Source organism: Protopterus annectens, chromosome 1.part2, assembly GCF_019279795.1.
Source record: "Protopterus annectens isolate FY-2018-M chromosome 1.part2, PAN1.0, whole genome shotgun sequence".
Classification (NCBI taxonomy): Eukaryota; Metazoa; Chordata; order Ceratodontiformes; family Protopteridae; genus Protopterus; species Protopterus annectens.
In genome coordinates, this window is record NC_056727.1 from 212,778,104 (window position 1) to 212,803,347 (window position 25,244).

General features: G+C 45.2%; 1 protein-coding gene across 1 annotated transcript in view; it reads right to left on the reverse strand.

The window, feature by feature from the left end:
• Window positions 1-25,244, reverse strand: part of VPS54 (VPS54 subunit of GARP complex) — a 1,876,392-nt gene that overhangs the window by 815,793 nt on the left and 1,035,355 nt on the right. The gene's annotated exons all lie outside the window — the stretch shown is intronic.

A 25,244-nucleotide genomic window follows, 5' to 3' on the forward strand; every position in this document is an offset into this window, starting at 1 on the left:
ACGTCTGGCATGCCTTTGAAAGGGGCATTGTATGGAAATAAAATCTGTAACCGTGGTGAATGATATCCAACACCCATTTGTCTTGAGTAATTAAATCCCAATTTTCTTTGAAAAGAGACAGTCTTCCTCCCAAAGGAGCTGCCAAGCGAGAATCTACTGGCAGCTGAAAAGACAGGTCATTGGGTCTGTTTACGAAAGGACTGACCCCTGCCCTCACCAGAAGTCTGAGCAGGTGAACTCCTGTTCTAGGCCTAAAGAACCTTGAGCCCTGCCCCTACCACGTCTAGACCTACCCCTAGACTGGGAATCATAAGCAGGATATGTCCACCCCTTAGCAGGCCAATTTCTACTAAACTTGGTGGCTGCACCTGCAAAAATCTTTAACAGTTTGCATAGACTTAGCTTTGTCCTCCATTTTCTTTAAAACTGCTTCCACAGGCGATCCAAACAACACATCAGACTGTAAAGGAGCATCCAAAATCCTTGTCTTAACATGTTCAGCTAAATTCTGATCCTTCAACCAGGCATGCCTGCGAAGAACAGAACTAGTAGCAGCCACCCTCGAGGAGGCCTGTACAGCATCAAAACCACATTGCAAAGAATGCTTACCCACTTGTTCAGACACATGAACCAAATCCAGCAACTCTTTACACTCAATACCATTCGCCAAAGCATCCACCTTAGATTTTAATTGTGAAAGGAGATAATTCTGATATTTTAGCATGTGAAACTGACAATTCAACGCTCTCATGGCCAGAGTGGAAGAAGTATACACTTTCTTTCCCCACCTATCCAAAGCCCTTGCCTCTTTATCAGTGGGAACAGGATTTTTAACCACAGAAGCCTTAACACCTTTAGGCCCTTGAGAAATAGTTTCTGGGTCCGCCCTAGGACTCTTAAACAAATACTTATGAGCTTGGGCACCCTATAATACCTATCAGGCTTAACAGGAGCAGGAGGCAAAGAGTCAGGGTTCAGGAAGCCTCTGCAAAAACATCTTCCACCACATTCAACACAGGAGGAATAGCTAAGGGCCTATGCTGGGGTAAAACAAGAATTCCCTAAGCCTTTTCCTGGAATCAGAGTAATCCTGGCCTTCCCATTTAAAGTGCTCCCTCATGGAATGCAGAGTCTCTGAAAATGAGAAATCCTCAGGAGGAGAAGCTGTAGGAGTGGAATCATCCACATCAGAATCAGAATAAGTAGGATACTCCTGCAAGTCTTCCAGAAGACTCTGAAGCCTCTGAACACTGTTCAAAACTATCAAACTCTGGTTCCACCCTAGGCCTCTTATCAGGCGGGGCATAGAACCTCTAATCATAGTAATCAAATCTTCTGCCATTTTAAGCATATGTTTCTTAGGTACAGAACCCGAAATGCTAGGAGAAGCCCCCACTGAAGCTGAACTAGGCCTACCTCTCAAAGAAGTTTTGGCAACAGAAGGAGAGGCTCTAACTACCTTGGGAAGAGAGGGAAGAACAGTTACCTGAGAAGCCCCCTCAGCCTGGCCTACCTCCTGAGAAGGCACATCCTGTAACAGTAAAGTTTCTGCCTGAGACTCCATGGAAACTCCTGGCAAAACCTCTGGCTCCACTGAGCCTTCTCCCTAGGCTTCACTGTTTTGTCCTTGCGCTTCTTGGACGAAGCGGGCGTCGGAGCATCCGACGGCATTTTATAATTGCAACGCTTCCCAAACACTAACCTGGCACAGTCTAACCTCCTCTTAATAGTGCGTTTGTTAAACCTAGCACAAGAGCGGCAACCAACAACGTCGTGCTCAGTCCCTAAACAAGGTATACACAAGGTATGGTAATCCCTATGAGGTATCTGTTTCCCACAAGAAATACAGTTATTCACTTTTCTGACATCCGGTAAAATACTGAGGCAAGAAAAACCAAAATGTTCCAACGGGTACTTAGCCAACTCTGTTTCGGTCTGAAACTCCGGTTTGAAATATTTCAGAACGCCAACCTGCACTCGCAAAACTGCTTCTGCATCGGACCATGCGGCAAAAAGACTGAGGATATGACGTCGGTCATGCGCATTAGTACCCTGACGTACTGACGTCAGTCTAATGCGCCCTGACCGACGTCAGCCTTATACTCTGGTATTCGGGCCGACTGGACGCGGACTATACCCAATAGTAAGGACTGCAGCAATGGAAAACGAAGAACATCTGCACCTTAACTGTGGAAGTGCTTGCTCCCTTCTGAAAGATTAGTGAGAAGAAATCCAGAATCGTAGGAATGGGAACTGTAAATGGATCCAGGCCCTTGTGTTCGGCCCAAATGGAAAAGCGTTTCCATTTACTATTGTAAATTTTTCTGGTAGCAGGTTTATGGGCCACCAACAGAATAGCCTTCACTGGTGATGAGATACTGGGAGTCCTAGCCGTCAGAGGAACTGGATCAACCAAGCAGTCAGCTTGAGGTTTAGCAGGTTCGGGGTTTGGCATCCTGCAGGATGCGAGATCAAATCTGGAATGGGATCCAGAATCCATGGAGGAACAACACTGTGAGACCGTAGGTAAGGGAACCAGATCTGACGAGGCCAGAATGAGGCTATGAGGATAACTCTGCTCCCCAACAGACATGTTTTCTGAATGAACTTCGCCATAAGCGGGAGGGGGGGGGTAAGCATAAAGAAGACCGGGTGGCCAAGCATGTACCAGAGTGTCTCTTGGGGCTTCCCCTGAAGGGGGAAGTACTGCGAAGTACTCGCTACACTTTGTGTTTGATGGATAGGCGAAAAGATCGCAGCGAGGCCAACCCTATGCGCGGAAGATTTGCTTCGCAACTGAAGGATTGAGAGACCACTCGTACGGGGTGAGAATCACCCGACTCAGTTTGTCCGCCAATATGTTGGACTGACCCGGAATGTGCGTTGCTATCAGAAAGCGGTTGGTGGAGATCACCCACTCCCACACTCTCATAGCTTCTCGGCAGAGGGGATAGGACCTGGTTCCCCCCTGTTTATGTACCAGACTACCGCCATGTTGTCTGTCTGGATCACAATAGTCCCTAGAGGGAGAAGGTCGTGGAGAGCTTGCAACGCCAAAAGCACCGCCCTCATCTCTAGGACATTGATATGCAAAGCGGTCTCTATGGGGGTCCACGTGCCTTGGATAGTTCTGCCCGAACAATGCCCCACCACCCGAGGCGAGAAGCATCCGTGGTCAATGTGGCTTAGGGTGGGGGAATTACAAAAGGGCTCCCTTCTTGCAGCTCCCACGAGCGAAGCCACCAAAGGAGGGAGTCCCTGCAAACTCTGCTCAGTGAAATCGGGGTGTTCAGCGGGTGAAGCACTAACGACCATTGAACTTGAAGAGTCCACTGTAAGATCCACATCCGGAGGCGTGCATGAAGAGAGAGCCCGATGGCTGCTGCCATTGACCCCAGTGCCCTCAGGACTAACTCCGCCGCAGGAGCTGGGCTTTGAAGAAGGGCTAAGGCCTGATGCGATAGGCTGTTCAGTCTGTCCGGAGTTAGTAGGGCTCGACAAATGTGCATGTTCAACTTGGCCCCTATAAATTCCAAAACCTGTACTGGCTGAAGGGAGGACTTTTGAAGGTTCACTGATATGTCCAACTTCTGGGCGAGAGTTAGAGTGTAATCCCTTGCAACGCCGAGTTGATGCCTGCTGGGGGTGACGAGGAGCCAGTCATCCAGGTATGGAAAGACCTGAATTCCCTGGAGTCTCAGGTGGGCTGCGACCACTGCCATGACCTTGAAAGTACAGTTTTGTACCTACCATAAATGTAGATGTTCGAGGATCCACATTGCTGCAGTCCTAACTATTGGGTAGTCCGCTGTCCAGTCGGCCCGAATACCAAAGTATATGGCTGACGTCGGTCAAGGCGCATTAGACTGACGTCAGTACGTCAGGGTACTAATGCGCATGACCGACGTCATATCCTCAGTCTTTTCTTGCCCCAGATGTCAGAAGACCCTAAAAAGACAAGGCCAAAACCAAAACTCCAAACATACCTGCACCAAAAATATGTACAATATATATACAAAAATACCAGAATACAACCTCACCTACACAACCACCCCTAAACACAGAGGGAAGGAGGGAGGGTAAATTGGACTGCAGCAATGTGGATCCTCGAACATCTACATTTATGGTAGGTACAAAACTGTACTATGTTCTTCATTCCACATTGCTGCAGTCCTAACTATTGGGTAGAATCCCAAAGCAGAGGTAAGGAGGCTGGCAAATCATAAGGAAGCAGGAGCTGACAACATGCCTTGCAAAATAGCTGTGGCAAAACCAGCCCTAGACTTAGAGTAGAGAGGAAGGTGATAATGCTTAGAGAAAGTATGCACTGAACTCCAAGTAGCTGCCTCCAAAATATCCTTAGTTGCCACCCCTAAGAAATGCTGTTGAAGTGGCAGTAGCCCTAGTGGAATGAGGCCTAATCCCAGCTGGAATCTCCTTGCCATGATGGGAATAACAAAATGCAATGCAAAACCCAATCCACCTAGAAATAGTTTGTTTTGACACAGGCTTGCCCTCTGAACTCAAAGCAAAAGAAACAAACAACTGCTGAGACTGCCTGAAATCCTTAGTCCTGCTTAAATAATAACGCAATTGCCTGTGTACATCTAAAGTGTGCAAAATCTTTTCCCCTTTATTTTGGGGATCTGCATAAAAAGTAGGCAAATGAATAATTTGGTTTAAAGCCACACTAGAAACCACCTTAGGCATAAAGGAAGGATTAGTACGTAATGATACCCTATCCTTATGAAAAATCAAAAAAGGCTCAACCGCCATAAGGGCCTGCAACTCAGAAACCCTTCTTGCAGAAGTAATGGCCAACAAAATACCAGTCTTCCATGACAAGTATTTCAATTCAGCAGTAGCCGCGGGCTCAAAGGTTGTAGAGTAAGTTTCTCCAACACAAAATTGAGATCCCAAGCAGGAGTAGGAGCTCTACGTGGGGGTCTTATATTCTTTGCCCCTCTAAGAAATTGCTTGAACAAAGGATGTGAAAACAATGGTGGGTCACAATCATAGTGAGCTGAAATTGCTGCAGCATGAATCTTAATGGAAGAGAAAGACAAACCTTTGTCCAATAACTCAGTAAGATATTGAAGAGCCACACTCAAATTAGGCACAGAAATCTCCAAATTCTTTGCTGCAGTCCAAAATAAAAATCTCTTCCATTTTTCTGCGTACACTTTCCTTGTACTAGGTCTTCTGGCTTCCATAATCACATTTAAAACTTGTTGAGGAAGTTGAGACCTGCTGTCCTTCAAAACAGAATATGCCAGGCTGTTAGATGAAGAGAGTGAAGCTTGACATTGAGCAGATGACCGTCCCTCTGAGACAACAGGTGTGGAATCAAGGGTAAAGGCCATGGAGGCTTCCTTACCAGACTCCTCAGTAATGGGTACCAGTGCTGCCGAGGCCAATCTGGAGCTATTAAAATCATCCTTGGCTTGTCTTGTCTGACTTTTAGAAGCACCTTTGGGAGAAGAGGCAGAGGTGGAAAAGCATACACATGAAGATTTTTCCAACTGAAAGAAAGAGCATCCACTTTCCAAGCTGTGTGATGAAACCTTTGTGCAAAACTTTGGCAGCTGGTGGTTTAGTGGAGAAGTGAACAGATCTATGTCTGGAGTTCCCCATGACACTGTCAATTTTGAAATACATGAAGATCCAGTTTCCACTGTGGGGATCCATGATTTGTCTGCTTAACACATCTGCTAAGGAGTTCTGTGCTCGGCAGAAACCTTGCCTGAAGAGTTAGTTGCAAGCTGAGCGCAGTCTCCCATAAAATCATTGCTTGCCTGCACAATGGGTAAGAATGTGTTCCCCTTGTTTGTTGATGTACCACATGACAGTTGTGTTGTCTGTTAGAATCAACACCTGCCCTGGAAGAAGTAACTCCTTGAAAGCCATTAATGCAAACTGGACTGCTAACATCTCTTTCATGTTGATATGTAGATGCTGTAGTCTGGCAGGCCACTTGTCTTGTATCCACTTTCCATTTAGATGAGCTCCCCAAGCAATGTCTGAGGCATCTGTCGTTAGAATCTGACTCGCCTCTGGCGGGTCACAGAGAGTCCCTTGTTTAGGTGACATTCCTGAGCCCACCACAAAATTCCTTTTGAATGCAAGGTATTATTTGAATGACAGTGTCCAAATCCTGGCAGTGCTGTGTCCATACATTTTGAGATACCATTGCAGCTTCCTCATATGCAGTTTGGCATTGGGAAGCACCAGAATACAAGATGCCATGAACCCTAAGGCTTGAAGGACTGTCCTTGCAGTCAGCCCGGACTGAAGAGATAGTTGATGGAAGTAACTGGAAAGATTCATTTGTTTGTCCGGGGTTAAAAGGCCATCTGGGCTGCTGTATTCAGTCTCACACCCAGAAAGCACATGTCTTGAGAGGGTACTAGACTGGACTTTATTTCGTTCACAGAATACCCTAGGCATCTTAGCACTGCTATCACATATTCCAAATGCTGTAGAAGGTCTTCCTTTTCTTGAGCCAGAATCAGGCAGTCGTCCAAGTAAGGATAGATTTGAATTCCTTTTAGCCTGAAGTAAGCTATCACTGGAGCCAGAACCTTTGTGAATACTCTGGGCAGTAGATAAGCCAAAGGGCAATACAGAGAACTGATAATGAGAATTTCCAGCTCGAAAAGCAGATACTTCCTGCAACTTAGTCTTATAGGCACATGAAGGTAAGCTTCCTTGAGATCTAAAGTTACCATCCAGTGATCTTTGCCCAGCAGAGGTAAAAGCTGTTGTAACGTCAACATTTTGAACTTGGGAATGTCCAGATAAGTGTTGAGGATAGATAAATCCAAAATTGGTCTCCACGTGTTCCCCTTCTTCGGTACTAGGAACAGGCGAGAATAAAATCCTAGGCCCCTTTCTGGCACAGGAACTGGCTGAATGGCCCCTATTTGGAGCAACAGAGAAATTTGCTTGTGAGCCTCTGTTCTTTGTAGAGGAGGAATGTCTGGCATGCCTTTGAAAGGAGGCAAGGTATGGAAATAAAACCTGCAACCGTGGTGAATGATATCCAGAACCCATCTGTCTTGGGTAACTAAATCCCAATTTTCTTTGAAAAGAGACAGCCTTCCTCCCAAAGGTGCTGCCAGGCGAGAATGTACTGGCAGCTGAAAAGGCAGGTCATTGGGTCTGTTTACGAAAGGACTGACCCCTGCCCTCACCAGAAGTCTGAGCAGGTGAACTCCCTGTTCTAGGCCTAAAAGAACCTTGAGCTCTGCCCCTACCACGTCTAGACCTACCCCTAGACTGGGAATCATAAGCAGGATATGTCCATCCCTTAGTAGGCCAATTTCTACTAAACTTGAGGCTGCACCTGCAAAAATCCTTAACAGTTTGCATAGACTTAGCCTTGTCCTCCATTTTCTTTAAAACTGCTTCCACAGGCGAACCAAACAACACATCAGACTGTAAAGGAGCATCCAAAATCCTTGTCTTAACATGCTCAGCTAAATTTTGATCCCTCAACCAGGCGTGCCTACGAAGAACAGAACCAGTGGCAGCCACCCTCGAGGAGGCCTGCACAGCATCAAAACCACACTGCAAGGAATGCTTACCCACCTGTTCAGACACATGAACTAAATCCTGCAACTCTTTACACTCAATACCTTCTGCCAGAGCATCCACCTTAGATTTCAATTGTGAAAGGAGATAATTCTGATATTTTAACATATGAAACTGACAATTCAATGCCCTCATGGCTAAAGTGGAAGAAGTATACACTTTCTTTCCCCATCTATCCAAAGCCCTTGCCTCTTTATCAGGAGGAACAGGATTTTTAACAACAGAAGCCTTCACACCTTTAGGCCCCTGAGAGACAGTTTCCGGGTCTGCCCTAGGACTCTTAAAAAGATACTTATGGGCTTCAGGCACCCTATAGTACCTATCCGGTTTAACTGGGGCAGGAGGCAAAGAATCAGGATTCGGAAGCCTCTGCAAAACATCTTCTACCACATTCAGAACAGGAGGTATAGCCAAAGGCCTATGCTGGGGTAAAACAAGAATTCCCTAAGCCTCTTCCTGGAATCAGAGAAATCTTGTCCTTCCCATTTAAAATGCTCCCTCATGGAATGAAGAGTCTCTGAAAATGAAAAATCCTCAGGAGAAGCTGAAGGAGTAGAATCATCCACATCAGAATCAGAATAAGGAGGATACTCCTGCAAGTCTTCAGCCGAAGACTCAGAAGCCTCGAACATTGCTCAAAACTCTCAAACTCAGGTTCCACCCTAGGCCTCTTATCAGGAGGGGCATAGAACCTCTAATCATAGTAATCAAATCCTCTGCCATTTTTAGCATATGCTTCTTAGGCAAAGACCCTGAAACACTCGGAGAAACCCCACTGAAGCTAAACTAGGCCTGCCTCTTAAGGAAGCCTTGGAAACAGAAGGGAGGCCCTAACCACCTTAGGAAGAGGGGAAGAACAGCCACCTGAGAAGCCCCTTCAGCCTGGCCTACTTCCTGAGAGGACACATCCTGTAACAGTAAAGTTTCTCCCTGAGACTCCAAAGAAACTCCTGGCAGAACCTCCGGCTCCACTGAGCCTTCTAAAGAACCGGCGTCCGGGACTGTCGGTTCTTCCACTCTAGGGCCGCTGCTTTGTCCTGCGCTTTTTGGCGAGCGTGGAGCCCGGCGGCATTTTATAATTACAAGCTTCCCAAACACTAACCTGGCACAGTCTAACCTTCTCTTAATAGTGCATTTGTTAAATCTAGCAAGAGCGGCATCCAACAACGTCGTGCTCAGGCCTAAACAAGGTATACACAAAGTATGGTAATCCCTTATGAGGTATCCGTTTCCCACAAGAAATACAGTTATTCACTTTTTCTGACATCCGTTAAATACTGAGGCAAGAAAAACCAAAATATTCCCACGGGTAGTAGCCAACATTCGTCTGAAACTCTGACTTCAGAAACTTTCAGAACGCCAACCTGCACTTTCAAAACTGCTTCTGCATCGGACCATGCGGCAAAAGACTGAGGATATGGCGTCGGTCATGCATTAGTACCCTGCGTACTGGCGCGTCAGTCTAATGCCTGCGCCGACCGTCAGCCATATACTTTGGTATTCGGGCAGACTGGACAGCGGACTACCCAATAGTTAGGACTGCAGCAATGTGGAATGAAGAACATCACCCTGGGGGTTGAGGTGAGGCCAAACGGGACAACCCTGAATTGATAATGACTGTCTCCTAGCCGGAAGCGGAGAAACCTCCCGGATCGTCGGTCCATCAGAATGTGATAGTACGCATCCTGGAGGTCTATGGAGCACATCCAGTCGTTCTCCCGAAGAAGGGGGAGAATAGCCTGAAGAGTGACCATCCGGAACGTTTCCTTGGGGATGAACAGGTTCAGAGCGGAGAGATCTAGAATCGGTCTTAAGTCCCCCGTCTTCTTTGGCACTAAAAAGAACCTGGAGTAGTAGCCCAATCCGGACTGGTCTGGGGGGATGGGCTGGATGGCTCTTTTTTCTAGCAGCTTTGACACTTCTAAGGCTGCAGCCTTCCTTTGTTCGGGTGGGACATCGGGGAGGTGCCTGACTTTGGGGGGTAGGTGTATGAAAGGAATGGAGTAACCTCTGGATATGATTCAGAGCACCCATCGATCTGTCGTGATGGACTCCCAATTTGACAGATGCTCCGATAAACGCCCCCCGACTGCCTCCAGAGAGGGACAATCGGGTAAGCCCTCAGGGCTGTTGCACAGGCCTGTCCGAGAAAGGTTCCCTAGACCAGAAGTTAAGCGGCCCCCCTCTGCCTCTGGGCCGGCGCCCGCCTTGTCCTCCTCTGCCTCTAGAGGACGAGGGGTCCGAAGCCGGGTGGGACTGCTGAGACTTGCGGAACCACAACTTCTTTTGTCCCCTCTGATTCCTAGAAAAGGATCATTGGGGATTCGAGAAGCAGACCCCGACAGCAGACAAAGTCTTCCCATCCTTCTCACTTTGGACCAGCGTCTCGCGTACGGTATTGCCAAAAGGCGAAGATCCGTCAAAGGGCACATTCGTGAAGGACGCCTTGAAGGGATCCACAAAATCGCAAAGGCGGAGCCAGACGTGACATCGCAGGATGACCCCGGCTCCGCTAGCCCTAGCGGCTCCCTCAGTAGCATGAGAGAGTAACCACATGGACGTGTTAGAGATGGACTTTAGAGTGGCCATACGAGTCGCAAATGTGCCCTTATCCACGACCGTCACGGACTCTGGAGAGGCTGCAGCGTATGCCTTAATTAGGTCTCGCTGTAGCCTGATAATGTGTGCCATATAGTTCAGCGCCCTTATAGAGAAGGTTGCTGAAGCAAACATCCGCTTCCCAATGCGGTCCATCGCCCGAGATTCCTTATCCGGAGGATGGACCGACGAACTCTCCTGTGTGAGTTCCTTCTTCGTGGCGGCCGCCACCAGCATGGCATCAACAGGGGACCCCTTAGCCCAGGACTACCTATCTGTGAGGGGGCTAAGAACTTTGTCAGGACATCTGGGGATTGGCTCCACGGTGTCGGGTTCTTTCCACGCCCTGGTGGTAATTAAGTCCACCAGGGGGTCAGCCGGAGGGGACACCCAGGAGGTAGACGGGCCTGCCTCAAATGCCTCCAGGAACACCGATTTGTCTGAGGAAGGTTTTTGGGCAGACCACCCCCCTCTAATACGCAACATTTCCATGATGTCTCCAAAGGAGACATCTTCGGGGGGGTGATCTTGGGGAACCTTCCCCTTCATCCAAATCTGTGTCCATGGTGATGGACTCAGGGGAGTCCAGGTGCCTCCTTTTACACAGCCGTTTGCGAGGCACCTCCTCGGTGGGACTGTCCGAGGAGGGCTCGCCCACGGGGTCCTGTTCCTCCAAGGGAACTAACTGGTGGGTTTCAGCAGGCTGCCCCATAGGATAGATGATGGAGGATAGACCCACATGCATGGGGGGGGGGGCGGGAGGATCCGAGGCCCGGACCAGGGATCTGGAAGACCTCGACAGAACCCTCTCCACTACCTCAAAAGCCGAAGGAGAACAACTTTCCCCAGGCTCCGAAAGTAGTCTCCTCGGCTCCGAAGCAGGGATCGGAGTCGGAGTTGGAGCCGAAGCAGTTGGATCCGAGAGAGAGGTGTGCTCCGACCTACACTGCGCCGGAGATACACCAATCCCCACGGATCCGACATGCTCAAAGGCAAGGTCGGCGAAGATACTGGTGCTATCGGTGCCAACGAAACCCCGGCTCCGAAAGGGCCCGGATCCGATGACTCCAAAACCCTAAACTGGGTCGGAGAAGGAGTGATCGGAGCAAAGAGAGGGGCTGTGCTCCCCCCCCTGGGGGGGGCAAGAGCACCCCCATCTGCATTTAGGTCTGCAGGAATCAACGCATCATCCGATCCATGTCCACATTGGTAAGGCTCCTGGTTGACCTAGAAGTCGTCGAGGCGGGCCTAGAAGGCCCCCTCGACGACCTCGAAGGAGACCAGTACTCCTCCTCTGGCTCCAGCGAGAAACGAGGCGAATGGAGCCGAGAGGGGAGGATCCGGGGACCTTCGAGGGAGAGCTGGTAAGTTTAGAAGGGGGGACTGAGGGGTGAGCCTCAGCCCGCCTTTTGTGAGACCTGTGCTTATCTTTCTCCTTGTGCCTTTTTTCCTTGGAGAAAGAAGCACTAGAGTCCCCCGAACTCTGCACAGCAGAGGGAGTTTGAGTCCCAGGCAGAGCGGAAGGAACTGAAGGCGCCGGGGCTAAGATAGTAGCCTGAGCCTTTGAAGGGGAGGAAAAAGAAGCAGAATCCTGGGGAAGTAGGCCCGCCAGGATCAACTTGTTCTTCCTGTCCCTAACTGCCCGAGGATTAAAGGCTGCACAAATTTGGCAAGCCGTTGATAAGTGGGCCACCCCCAGGCACAAGACACACTGAGTGTGGCCATCAGCTGGGGAAAGCTTATGGCCACACTCAATGCACTTGGAAAAAATGGCTTTGGGCCCTTCCGCCATTACACAAAACGCACACACACCCAAACACTAAGGGGGAGGGGAAGAAAAAAGTACAGTTTTGTACCTACCATAAATGTAGATGTCCGATAGATATGCAACTGCAGTCATAACATATGGGTTGTCCTGCCTCAGGCAGCCCTCGGTCGGCCGGATTCCAAAGTCTGGGTCCGACGTCGGCTGATGTCGCATTTCTCTCCGTCAGAGCGGCTGGAGTATATAAGCATCAGCCGACGCCATTTTCTTCAGTGTTTCTTGCCCCAGATGCCAGGTGCCCTCCAAGGAAGGCTGTAATCAAAATTGGAAGACAAAAACAGGATTCCGGACAAATAAGTAAGCAATAAACAGATACATCATAACAGATATCCCCAGCTAAGAGAAACAGGGATAGGAGTGGACCCAAGGCATAGAGGGGTATGGAGGGAGGGAAAATCCGACTGCAGTTGCATATCTATCAGACATCTACATTTATGGTAGGTACAAAACTGTACTATGTCCTTCAAGAATGCAACTGCAGTCATAACATATGGGTTGAATACCATAGCTTAGCTGGGGGAGGAGGAATGCTCTAGGAAAAAGATGGTGTGGCAATCAAACCCTGTAGGACTGCCGAAGCAAAGCCTGCTCTGGATCTGGAGTATAAAGGGAGATTGTAGTGTTTGGAGAATGTATGCACGGAGCTCCATGTAGCAGCTTCTAGAATGTCTTTTGTAGGCACCCCTCTTAAGAATGCTGTAGAGGTGGCTATAGCTCTGGTGGAGTGTGGTCTGACATTGGCTGGAACATTCTTCCCATGGAAGGAATAACAAAATCTGATGCAATGTCCAATCCATTTAGAAATAGTCTGTTTGGAAATTGCTTTTCCTTGTACTCCAGGGGCGTAAGCTACAAAAAGCTGATCAGAATTCCTACTGGTCTTGGTTCTGTCCAGGTAGTAGCGAAGATGTCTGTGAATGTCCAAGGTATGCAGCAGTCTTTCCCCTTTGCTCTCAGGATTGGGGAAGAAAGTAGGCAGGTGAATAGCTTGATTTAAAGAAACCCTAGATACCACCCTTTGGCATAAAAGTAGGGTTGGTTCTTAAGGAGACCCTGTCTCTGTGAAAGATTATGAACGGTGGTATTGCCATTAGGGCCTGTAGCTCCGAAACCCTTCTTGCTGAGGTAATTGCCAACAGGAAAGCTGTCTTCCATGAGAGAAATTGTAAGTCCACTGAAGCTGCTGGCTCAAAGGGAGGTAGAGTCAGTTTTTCTAGGACAAAGTTGAGGTCCCAAGCTGGCAATGGAGCCTTTCTTGGTGGTTTAATGTTCTTGATTCCCCTGAGGAATTGCCTTAACAAAGGATGTGAAAACACAGGCGGATCAGTGTTATATCTAGCTGAAATAGCTGAAGCATGTATCTTAATGGAAGAATATGAGAGTCCATTCTGTAGCATATCCGCCAAATATTCCAGGATGAGTGGGATGTTCAATAATGATGCATCATGTCCCTTGTTGGTATTCCCAATGCTGAATCTCTTCCATTTTGCTAAGTAGACCTTTCTGGTGGATGGTCTTCGAGCTTCTGTTAATATCCGCTGAACTTCCTTGGAGAGAGATAGATCGAGGTTATTCATGGGATCTCCCAGGCTGTTAGCTGCAGCGTCTGAAGGTTTGGATGTACTGTTTTGAAGTTGTGTTGAGTCAAAAGTAGGGGCCATTGGGGAAGGGCCCACTTTTTGTTGTGACATATGCTCCGTAGTAGTGGATACCAGTGTTGTCTTGGCCAGTCTGGAGCTATTAGGATCCCCTTGGGCCTCTCTGCTTTGATCTTTAGTAATACTGTGGTCATCAGTGGCAGAGGTGGGAATGCATAGATTTTTAGGAAGTTCCAGTTGAATGAAAGAGCATCTATTTTCCAAGCTTGTGGATGATATGTCCTTGAACAGAATTTTTGTAGATGATGGTTGAGGTGGGAGGCAAATACGTCTACTTCTGGCCTGCCCCATGTCAAGGTGAGTTGTGTGAAGATTTTCGGATGTAACCTCCACTCGTGTGGATCTATGAAATTCCTGCTTAGGCTGTCCGCCAGCACACTGTCTTTGCCTGGAACAAACTGGGATTGCAACCATATGTTTAGGCTCAGTGATTTTTCCCAAAGATTCATTGTCAGTCTGCAAAGGGGGTAAGAATGGGTGCCCCCTTGCTTGTTTATGTACCACATCACAGTGGTGTTGTCTGTCCGTATCAGTAGATGGCCTTGCTGAAGTTGTTGTCGAAAGGCCTCGATGGAATGCATTACTGCCAGCATTTCCTTTTGGTTTATATGCAGTTGTGTTTCCTTTGGAGACCATTGTCCTTGTATACATCTGCCCTCCATGTGCACCCCCCATCCAAGGTCTGAGGCGTCTGTGGTCATGGTCTGCGTTATCTGAGGTTTTTTGAATGACATACCTGTGTTTGCCTGGCTTGCCGAGGCCCACCATAAGAATTCCTTTTGTAGGCATGGAATGAGCGGCATGGTTGTCTCTAGGTTGTTGCTGTGCTGAGACCATAGGCTTTTTAAGTACCATTGAAGCTTTCTCATGTGTAGTCTTGCTAATGGAATCAGGAGAATGCAGGATGCCATGTAACCCAGGGCCTGTAGGAATCTCCTTGCAGTCATCTGGGTGAGTTTTGCCAAACCTTTGAAATAATGAGTTAACTTCTGTTGCTTGTCTTCTGTTAGGTAAGCCGTTTGAGAGGCTGTGTCTAGATTGGCTCCTAAGAAGGTTATTTGCTGGGATGGTTGAAGTCTTGACTTTTGGAAGTTGACTGTGTATCCCAGAGCCTGTAGTAATTGTATGACATAGTCCAAGTTTTTTGTCAAAATCAATTTGTCGTCCGCTTGTATGAGGCAGTCGTCCAGGTACGGGTAAATTTGTATCCCCTGGAGCCTGCAATGAGCAATTACTGAAGCCAGGCATTTTGTGAATGCTCTGGGTGCAGTAGATAAGCCAAATGGCAATGCTGAGAATTGATAATGCTCTGGCCCTGCAAGAAATCTGAGGTATCTTCTGCAGCTGTGTCTGATAGGGACATGCAGGTATGCCTCCTTGAGGTCCAGAGTAATCAGCCAAAACCCCTTGCCCAGCATGGGAAGGAGTTGCTGTAGAGTCAGCATTTTGAATTTTGGTACTATGAGAAAAGTGATTAATGCGGACAAATCCAGTATTGGTCTCCATTGAGTTTCTTTTCTTGGAACAAGGAACAGTCTTGAGTAAAACCCCTGGCCTTGTTCTTGTTGTGGAACTCTTTCTATTGCTTTGATCTGAGCAAGCAGAGAAATTTCCTTGAAAGCCTCTGCCCTCTGGTTTTGTGGTAGGTTTGGCATGCCTTGTTTTCTTGGTAAGGTATGAAAATGGAACCTGTAACCTTGGTCTATAATGTCCAAAATCCATTTGTCCTTTGTCAATCTGTGCCAATTGTCTGAAAACAGAGATAATTTTCCGCCCAAGGGAGCTTCTATTTGCTCCTTGGTCAGTGGAAGTAGAGGAAAGTCATTGAGATTGTCCCTGTGGGGCAGGGGAGACCCCTGTGTCACTTCTTTGGTTTGCTGGTTGCCATTGTCATCCCCTGTAAGAACCTCTGTATTGTCCTCTTCCTCGGCCACGCCTGTTTTTACCCCTTTGAAATCTTTCAGGATTAGGAAAGGACCAGTTTTTAGAAGGCCAATTCCTGCTGAATCTGGGTGGCTGAACCTGGAGAAAATCTTTAACCGTCTGAACTGATTTTGCTTTTTCCTTGATGGACTTTAACACATCTTTAGCATTAGTACCAAAAAGCTTGTTCTTTTCCAAAGGTGCATCAAGAAGTTTTGTCTTAACATGATCTGGCAGAGGTTGTTCTTTTAACCATGCATGTCTACGAATGACCGCCCCTGTCATAGCTGCCCTACATGAAGCTTCCAATGCATCATATCCACACTGCAGAAAGTGATTGCTGACTTGCTGAGAATTATGTACAGCTTCCTGCAAAGACTTCCTGTCTAAAGGTTCAGGAGAGGCCAATGTTTTCTGTAAATCATCTAACAGGTAATCCTGATATTGAAACATATGAATCAGGCAATTCAGAGCTCTCATAGATAAAGTAGTGGAGGTGTTGACCTTTTCCCCCCATCTCTCTAATGACCTAGCTTCCCTGTTTGGAAGGCAAGGGATTTTTGGAGGTGGATGCTGAAACCCCTTTAGGTCCCTGAGAAATAGTTTCTAAATCAACAGCATGGGCCCTAAAGAAATGATAATGTGTTTCTGGGACCCTATAATATCTGTCTGGCTTGGCTGGGGCAGGAGGAAGAGTATCCGGGGTAACACTGGAATCAGAGTATAGGTCATCCAAAACATCAAGCACAGGAGGAATAGCCAGGGGCCTGTGTTGGGGCTTTTTAAGGAAGGTTCGAAGGCGCTTTCTGGAATCAGAATATTCCTGGCCTTGCCACTTAAAATGTTCCCTCATGGTATGCAGAACTTCCCCAAAAGAAATATCCTCAGGAGGGGAGGCCGAGGGGATGGAATCCTCTGCATCCGAGTCCTCATAGGTCTGGAAGGGCTCTTCCTGGCCATCGGAGTGAACAGAGTCCTCAGAGTCTTCATCTGAAGGGATAGGGTCAGAGGGTTCAACCCGGGGCCTCTTATCAGGAGGAGGCTGGGATCCTCTCTCAGGATGGGCCTGTGACCCTCTAATCATGGAAATTAAGTCTGCGGCCATAGTCATGATTTGTGTTTCAGGAGTAGGCTGAGGTAAGGCCTTAACAGTAAGGTGTTTGGTCTTGCTGGCTGCCTTAGCACGTGTGTAGGCCTTAATAGACATGGCCATAGGAGGCCTAGCAGCTCCACGTGCAGGAGTGACCTTATCTACAGCAATGGTCTCGGGCATTTCCTCGGTTTCAGTATCTGGAGGAAAATCTATAACTGGCGTTGGTGTGGCCTCCGGTATCGGAGGTGTCGGTAAAGTGGTGTCTTCGGTTCGGAGCGGTGAAATAACCGTCACAGGGGGAACCGGAGCACTCGCGGTAGGTTTTGGCGTGGAGTCGGTGGAAGACGCAGGCCGAGGATGTCGGTCCCGGTCTTTTTGTTTCTTAGGAGTCTGCGATGTCGGAAGTTCCGACGGCATTGTATAAGCAAATTTTTGCCGAAAAAGTCTTCAGCGAACTCTGCCCGGCGCCTAAGAGTGCGCTTATTGAAGCGAGCACAGGCGACACAGGCCGAGACGTCGTGGTCTGGGCCAAGGCAAGGAAGACAGTAAGAGTGGAAATCCTTATGAGGTATTTGTTTACCACAAGACAGACAATTGTTAACTTTTTCAGTAATTTCTGACATCGGCTGAGGCAAGAAAGGTCCCCAGCGGGTACTTAGCTTTTGATGACTTGGTTCAAGAATACAGGAGCTGACCGACCGGCACTTGCGAACTGCTTCTGCTTCGGGCACCGCGCGGCAAGAAAGACTGAAGAAAATGGCGTCGGCTGAAGCTTATATACTCCAGCCGCTCTGACGTCGGAGAGAAATGCGACATCAGCCGACTTTGGAATCCGGCCGACCGAGGGCTGCCTGAGGCAGGACAACGCATATGTTATGACTGCAGTTGCATTCTTGAAGGACATCGCTAACGACCACGAGAAAACTACAGAAAGGGGGCTAATACTCTATTTCTAAAGGGAAATTAACACTAACAAGCTTAAATTTAACTTAAAGAAATTTTCCTACAGGTCAACAAGTCTTCTTGGTTAGGACCCTCGGGGGGCCTTTCCAGGTGCTTAATATGTCCAGAAAAGTACACGGAGACGGGGCATTGCACTCAAGTAGTTGGTCTAATTAGGGCTGTATACAAAGAGCGGACGACTTCTTTTGACCTGGACACTGTCTTTTTAGAGAGCGGTTGTGCTGAATAGAAGCTTTTTTTTTTTTTTACTAACTACTGTCGATACAGGATAGCCAAGAAGGGAGAATTACAAAGTTCCAAGACTATATTATTCTGAACAGGGTTATACTGTGGAGAAAGAGCTGTTTACCAAATATGGCAATACTATATTATTTCACATTTAATCTCAGCACTTTTTTCATAAACCACTTGTTTATAAAGATTAGTTCCTGCTATAAAGAATGGCTATCAAACAGACTTGACAATATCATTCAGTTTGCAGTCATCTGCATATTTAGTTAACCAAAGGTCCTAATTCCTGGTCTGGAGATTGGAAAATTAATTCTGAAAAGCAGGGGCTCCAGTTCTGAGCGCTGGGAGACATCAATAGTTACATTTGTGCTTTCTGAGGATGTGCTTGTCACCTTAACTGTCTGGCTGCTATCTTTCAGCCAGACAGCTATCCACCTCAACACAAAGATCAACTCTTAAGACACTTAGTCTAGCAACAGTGCTAACATGGGATACTGTCTTCAAAGCTTTGGCCAAATTCAAATCTGTGTGAACAGAATGACTGCTGTCTGTAATGTGCATTTGGAGGGAGGCGTGTGTGCGAATGTGTCCTTCCCAGTGTTGTGGGTCTACCCTAATAAGGTTATGATATCATGGCTTATGAAGTCAAATAAACTTCATTCTATGGGCTTGCAAATCAAACTACTCAGACTTGTGGAGCTATTGTTTCCAGGACCTCCCTTGTGTAGGGGCATCACCACTTCAGGTCACTGTATTTCAGGGACAAATCCTGTAGCTAAGCTCAGGTCAAGCAATTTAAGGAGAGGGTTTGCAAGATCATGTTTAGTGTTATCAGACATCCAAGTAAATTATCAGGCCACATGGAAGTAGTATTTTTATTCTCAATGAGCACCTTCAGTACATGCTCCTTTGTGATAGGTTCACAGGTATGTACTAGGCCAGGGATCTGCAACCTTCACTATCAAAAGAGCCACTTTGGCCCCTCTCCGATCAAATAAAATTCATCTGGAGTCAAAAAACCTATTTGACCCCTAAAATGAAGATAACACAATGTATAAAGTTTTACATATAGTTATTATCCTAAAATAAAAGAACAAGGTTTATAAGAGCAATTTTTAAAAACTGTCACTTTTGTTCCTTTGTTGGGATTACTCGATCGCTGTGTGTGTGTGTGTGTGTGTGTGTGTGTGTGTGTGTGTCAACCTTTTAGAAGAAGAAATCTCGACAAAGCCATAAATAGTGGGGCACAAAGGCCCAAAAATAGGGACACTTTTTAAATATTGTTCTTTCAAACTTATAAAGTTGATAGCATAACATATTTTGCATTAGCATTAATTTTCTGAAGGGTATGAAGTCTGAAACTCAAATGTCTACTTTTTCTGACTTCAGACCTCAGTGATTTGCCAGAAAACCATAATTTTATGAGAAACACTAAAAATATGAGACAAAAGGCCGAACATTCTGCGAAAATCTGCACAGTTGAGAGATAACTGTGTGTGTGTGTGTGTGTGTGTGTGTGTGTGTGTGTGTGTGGAAAATGCATGTTAACAGAAACCGTGTTATTCTAGCAAGTTCATAAGAGCAATATTTAAAGTCCATCCCTATTTGTGTTCCTTTGTTCTCCTTTATTTATGGCTCTGTCCAGATTTCTTGTGGTAAGACTTTGAGAGGTATGGAAACCTTTCAGGAGATGCTGCTGCTGCCAGGGGATTGCTTGATTGCTCTGTGTGTGTGGAACACATGGCAACTAAAATAATGTCATTCTAGCAAGTTTCTAAGTTTATAACAGCAATATTTAAAGTCTATCGCTCAATCCCTCTCAATGTGTGTGTGTTGTGCAGTAGAGTGGCTATTATTTTTCAAAGCTACAGGGAGCCACTGCCGAGGGGTAGAAGAGCCACATGTGGCTCCAGATCCCTGTACTAGGCTGTTGGTTTGTGAGGATCTTAAGAAGCCTAGTCCTGGATTACCATGGTAATTATTAGCCCTTACATTTTACAATATGAATCTCCCAAAACGAGCCTAGCAGGCATACGTTAGAGGAGTTGCATCTTTCCCTTATCCTTCAGGGCCATTGGTGCTAAGCTGGGGGAAAATTTGTGGTAACCCATCCATTCATTCAAGTTACATTTGAATATAGTAATAGATATACTCTGCTTTATGTGGAGGGGAAAAATGGTTCCATAGAAGAGGCATTCTGAGGAAATATTAGGCAGTGTAAAGAACTTGTATGATTAAGCTTATTTCAAGGGGTAAAGGCTGTACTAAATATGAATACTTTCATATTTGTTATGTCTACTGGGTCTGAGTGGGTGGTCCCATTTTGGCTAAGTTTTAAACACTGCTGGAGCTAGGCCTCACTAATATGGAAGAGTACTGCTCACCCCCTAGTTTATCTTCTCTGGTAAGGTCAGACCACAAAATAGTTTCCTTTTAAGTAAAAATAAATCCTGGAACCCCAGCTACCCCTGAAATATTCAGGAACTACTCAAAGGCTAACTTCCTATTATTAAATGATAAACTGGCAAACTTTCCAGCCCCACAAACCTTGAGAACACTGCTGCCTATGTGCAACTGTTCACAGAAACCCTATACCAACATGTTAATAGCTGTATGGAGGCAGGTGTACCTCCAGAACAGAACTAATTCAAAAAATAAGCAACCCTAGTGGAATCACGTCATTGATAGGCTAGATAACAGAAGAAAATCATGGCAAAAATTAGGAGGTGTAGCACCCAGCAGGATAAAAGCACTCTCAAACCAAACAACTCCAAGGACAAATAAAGTCTACCAAAGCCAAATTTTGAGGTAAATTTGGCAACTCAGTCCAAGGAAGACCACAAGGCATTCTTTAGCTATGTCCACAACCCCAGAGACAATGCACAATTGCACATGGAGCTCACAGTTATTACAGCCACTTACACTGAGCCAAGAGATATAGGAAACCTACTGGCTGACAAACTCAGCTCCAACTTTACCCCTCTATCCTCCTCAACCTCCTCTAAGAAAACACCATCAAATACAACTCCACCTACTATCACTAAAGAACAGTTCCTTAATGCTCTAAGGCCAAGAACTCTGCATCAGTGGGCCACACAATACTCAAAGATGCCTCCTAAACAGCATGAAACATGTCCTATCAGGCCCCCTGGTATTGCTATTCAACTGCATCCTCCAAACAGGCTTCATGCCTCAGGAATGGAAAACAGCAACAGTCATCCCTCTGCTCAAAGGTGGGCCATCTACAGACCCTGGAAACTAGAGTCTCCATAATCATAAACCGTACCTTGTCAGAAGCCTTCATCTCCTCCATATGGAAAATGTCCCACATTATTCCTCTCCATAAAGGTGGTAGCTCACTAGAGCTAATCAACTACAGACCTATAGCTATACTCTCACCCCTGGCCAAAATTATGGAAAAGTGTGTCCACAAACAACTGATGGACCACCTCACCAAAAATAAAATTCTAGCTAACTCCCAACATGGCTTCAGGCCAAATCACAGTACCACATCAGCCCTACTATCCTTTTCTAATACCATCAATAACTTCAGAAACAATAATAAACTATCATCTGCTCTTTTCTTAGACCTCTCCAAGGCCTTTGATATGGTGAACCACATTCAACTCCTCTACATTAAAAAAAACTATCACTCAGAAATTCCACGCTGAAATGGTTCCAATCCTACCTGTCCAATAGGCAACAGGCTGTTCTATGGCAGGACAAATTATCTACATGCCTACCTGTTACACTTGGAGTTCCCCAAGGATCTATTCTTGGCCCTCTTCTCTTCACCATCTTTGTTAATGACCTGCCCACAATCACCCCCCATGCCACATGCATTCAATATGCAGATGATTCGACTATCATCAGCACTGCCTCCAACCTGGCAGACCTCACTGCTTCAACCCAAGACACCTTCAACCTAATAGAAAAATGGTTCTCAAGTCGACAACTAGTTCTCAACCCCAACAAAACAAAACTACTTACTTTCTCACCCACTAACAAGACTCTTCCCCACCTTCTCTATTACATCCTCCAATGGAATCACTATATCACCAGAAGCTCACACAAAGCTATTAGGTGTTACCATTGATAACTCCCTTAAATTTGACACCCATTTCAATCTTACCATCAAAACCGTCAATAAAAAGCTTGGCTCTCTATAAAGTAAAACACTTTCTCACTCCTCACGCTAAAATTACAATTGCCAGCACACACCTACTATCAACTCTTTTCTATGCCTCCCCTCTTTACAAACCTAAACAAGACAACCCTTAACAAACTTGCTTCTTGTTACAATCACATAGCTAGATTTGCCACAAATTCCACCTTTAGAACACACCACTGCACTAACTTGAAGCAACTAGGGTGGTTAGAGTTTTCCAGCCAACTCCATTTCAACCAACTCAAAGCGGCTCACCAGATACTGTATCACCCAGAGAAAACACCAGCTCTGAAAAACATCATTCACCCCTATATTAACCTGCAATCTTTACGCTCCTCCAATAAGATCTTAGCTCAAACTACCAAAGCCAATAATTCTGCTGGGGATTCTCTATTCTCAAACTTTGTAGGTAAAATGTGGAACTCCCTACCGACCATGCTCACCTCAGAACCCTCACTCCTACAATTCAAAAAAAAGCTTAAACCCCATCTCAATACTCTCTGGCAATGTCCCTGTTCCAAACCTGATTAACCACTATCATTTACCCTTCTCTTACCTCACTATCCTTAACCGCTTTTTAACAAGGCGCCTCGCCTTTGTAACTGACCTATGTTTTTTTATATGCTGCTGTTGTTTTTTTTTCCCAAGATGTGATGTATCTTTATATTGTATTTAGAACTCAACTATCTTCCTTTTTTTGCATTAACAATGTTCATATGTCTGTTACGTACTTGGAGCTTTTCTCCCCGGGCCTCCGCTGAAAATGGACATGTATCCAGTCGGACTCTCCCGGTTAACAAATGTAAAATAAATAAATAAATAAATTATGCATCACTAGTCTCGTATGCAAAGCCATAGAAAGAATTACCATGGAAATGATCAGTAATGACATGGGAGCCCTCCAGATGGAAATTCAATAATGTTAGCATACATGCCTGTTGTTGAAATTAATATCAACATCAACCTGTTTTGTTGTTGCATCAGATGCTTCTTGTTGATGTTCTTTGGAGAGAAAGAAACTATGATGGCAACAAAGTGAAGGTTCCAAGGTGAAGACAGTATCTGGACCAGTCTATTTTATTTGGTAACCAAGCAAATAAGGATCAAATGGAAGGTCATTTGTAGAAAAACGGTCTTGAGAGTCCATAAACAAGTCCAAATATAAAGTATAAAATCTAGAAAAAACACCTATCCTGTTTGGGAGCATAAAACATGAAAAAAGCCTGAGAAAGCACAAACCACAAGAACACCAGAGACTTTAGTGCTGTCATCCTTTTAACAACAGACTCCTTCAGAAATGACAAGAACACTCTAAAAATGTTAATTACATATAGAAAAATTACATCATGTGTTAAAGAAAAAAACTGTTTTCTATACAAAAAAAAATACCTTCTTCCACAATAGTATTTGAAGACTATGAAAGCAGGCAAGGAATGGATTGTACTATATCACATGCTGAAAAAACTGAATTACTGTTAGACAATGATCATTTTTAACACAAAGTTGTGCTACACAATATTACTTATTAAAAAAAGCAAACAGTGCATCAGACTCTCGTAGCACTTTCGGAACAGTTTCAATATCAGCATTATGAAAACTGTTGTTAGATGAACGCATTAGATATCAAAGATATATATATATGTGTGTGTATATATATATATATATATATATATACAGATATATATATATATATTTATATATATATATATATATATAAAAGTGTGTGTGTGTGTGTATATATATATATATATATATATATATATATATATATATACATACAGTCATTCCACAGGAAAAATAAGTTGAAGCTATTAAGAGACATTCTCACATGCACTGATTTTGAAAGTATTAATAAAACGGATTTAAATGTGCATTATTAAAGAGAATGTTACATAACAATTACTTCAGGTTTAACAGCAAAGTTAATCATTAAATATATGGCAGAGTGATGGGGTCTGCTGTAGCTCCCAGTTTAACCAAACTATTCTTGAATGTGTGGGAAACACCTATATTTTACCAGGTTTCATACTGTTCAAACATTTTGGCATACTTCAGTTACATTGATATGTTTTTCATACAGCATAGTGAAGAAAATGAACTGAATAGTTTGTTACATATTTAACTACACCATATCAGAGTATTTTTGGACAAGCAGTCCAATGACAAACTTTTTGGATATCACTATCAGTGTGGGCAACAGTTAAAAATGACAAACTCAAGGATATACAGGAAACTCACTTTTAAATAACACTAATCTTGCCCAGGGTGACAGCTTTTTCCATGTAGATAAATGTAATACAGTCAAAATTCAGGCTATATGCATATCAAAACTGAATGGGTTTTTTGGAAGTTGGAAATGATAAAAAATATTTATTGATAAAGAATGGAAGATGGTGAAGATTTTAAGGCTGGGACATGCTGTAGGTGGATTGGATACTCTAAATTGGCCCTAGGCATGTGTGCGTGCGCGTGTGCCCCTTCCGTGGAAGGTTGGGTGCCGGCTGGCAACTCGACACTGTAGAACTCCACTGCCAATCATGAGCGGACAGGTGATCCGCTGTGGCGACCCCTAACCGGGAAAAGAAGAAGAAGAAGACTGTCTGGTGTGTTTATTTTTTTGGAACTATTTTTTTAAACATTTTTTCATGTTCTGCCTTTAAATTATTTAATGATGGTAATTGGTTGTACTATACAAGTAGGGATATTTTACTTTGCACTTTGTTCTGAAGAAGTCCCACAGTGATTTAAAAGGGATGAAAGCGCTTAGGTTTCATTGGTGAATAAAGATGTTTTAAACCAGTGCATTTGTGTGGAGCTTATGGTGTCGTTTTGTCCAGGAGCACTTTTTGAGTTTTACTAGTCTACTTTTTCAGTGCTTCCAATGAACGGGTGTTTCTGGATTACTGTCTGATAGTAAGCTTAGAGGATTAACGAGCTGTCACCACTCCCGGGTTGTATGTGAAAAAGATCCATGGAGATCAGTGCTCTGCCCCAGAAAAAAAAACAATATAATTTACAAATGGTAATAGCCCTTTGGGAAAAAAACATGTACCCATGAATTACCACATAGGTGACAGTACACTAAACACAAAGTGTGATAAGAGACTTAGGGACACAGGTGGACAGTGGTCTCACCTTCGATAAAGTACAGTTGTGTGCACTTACCACAAATGTAGATGTTTGAGTGTATTC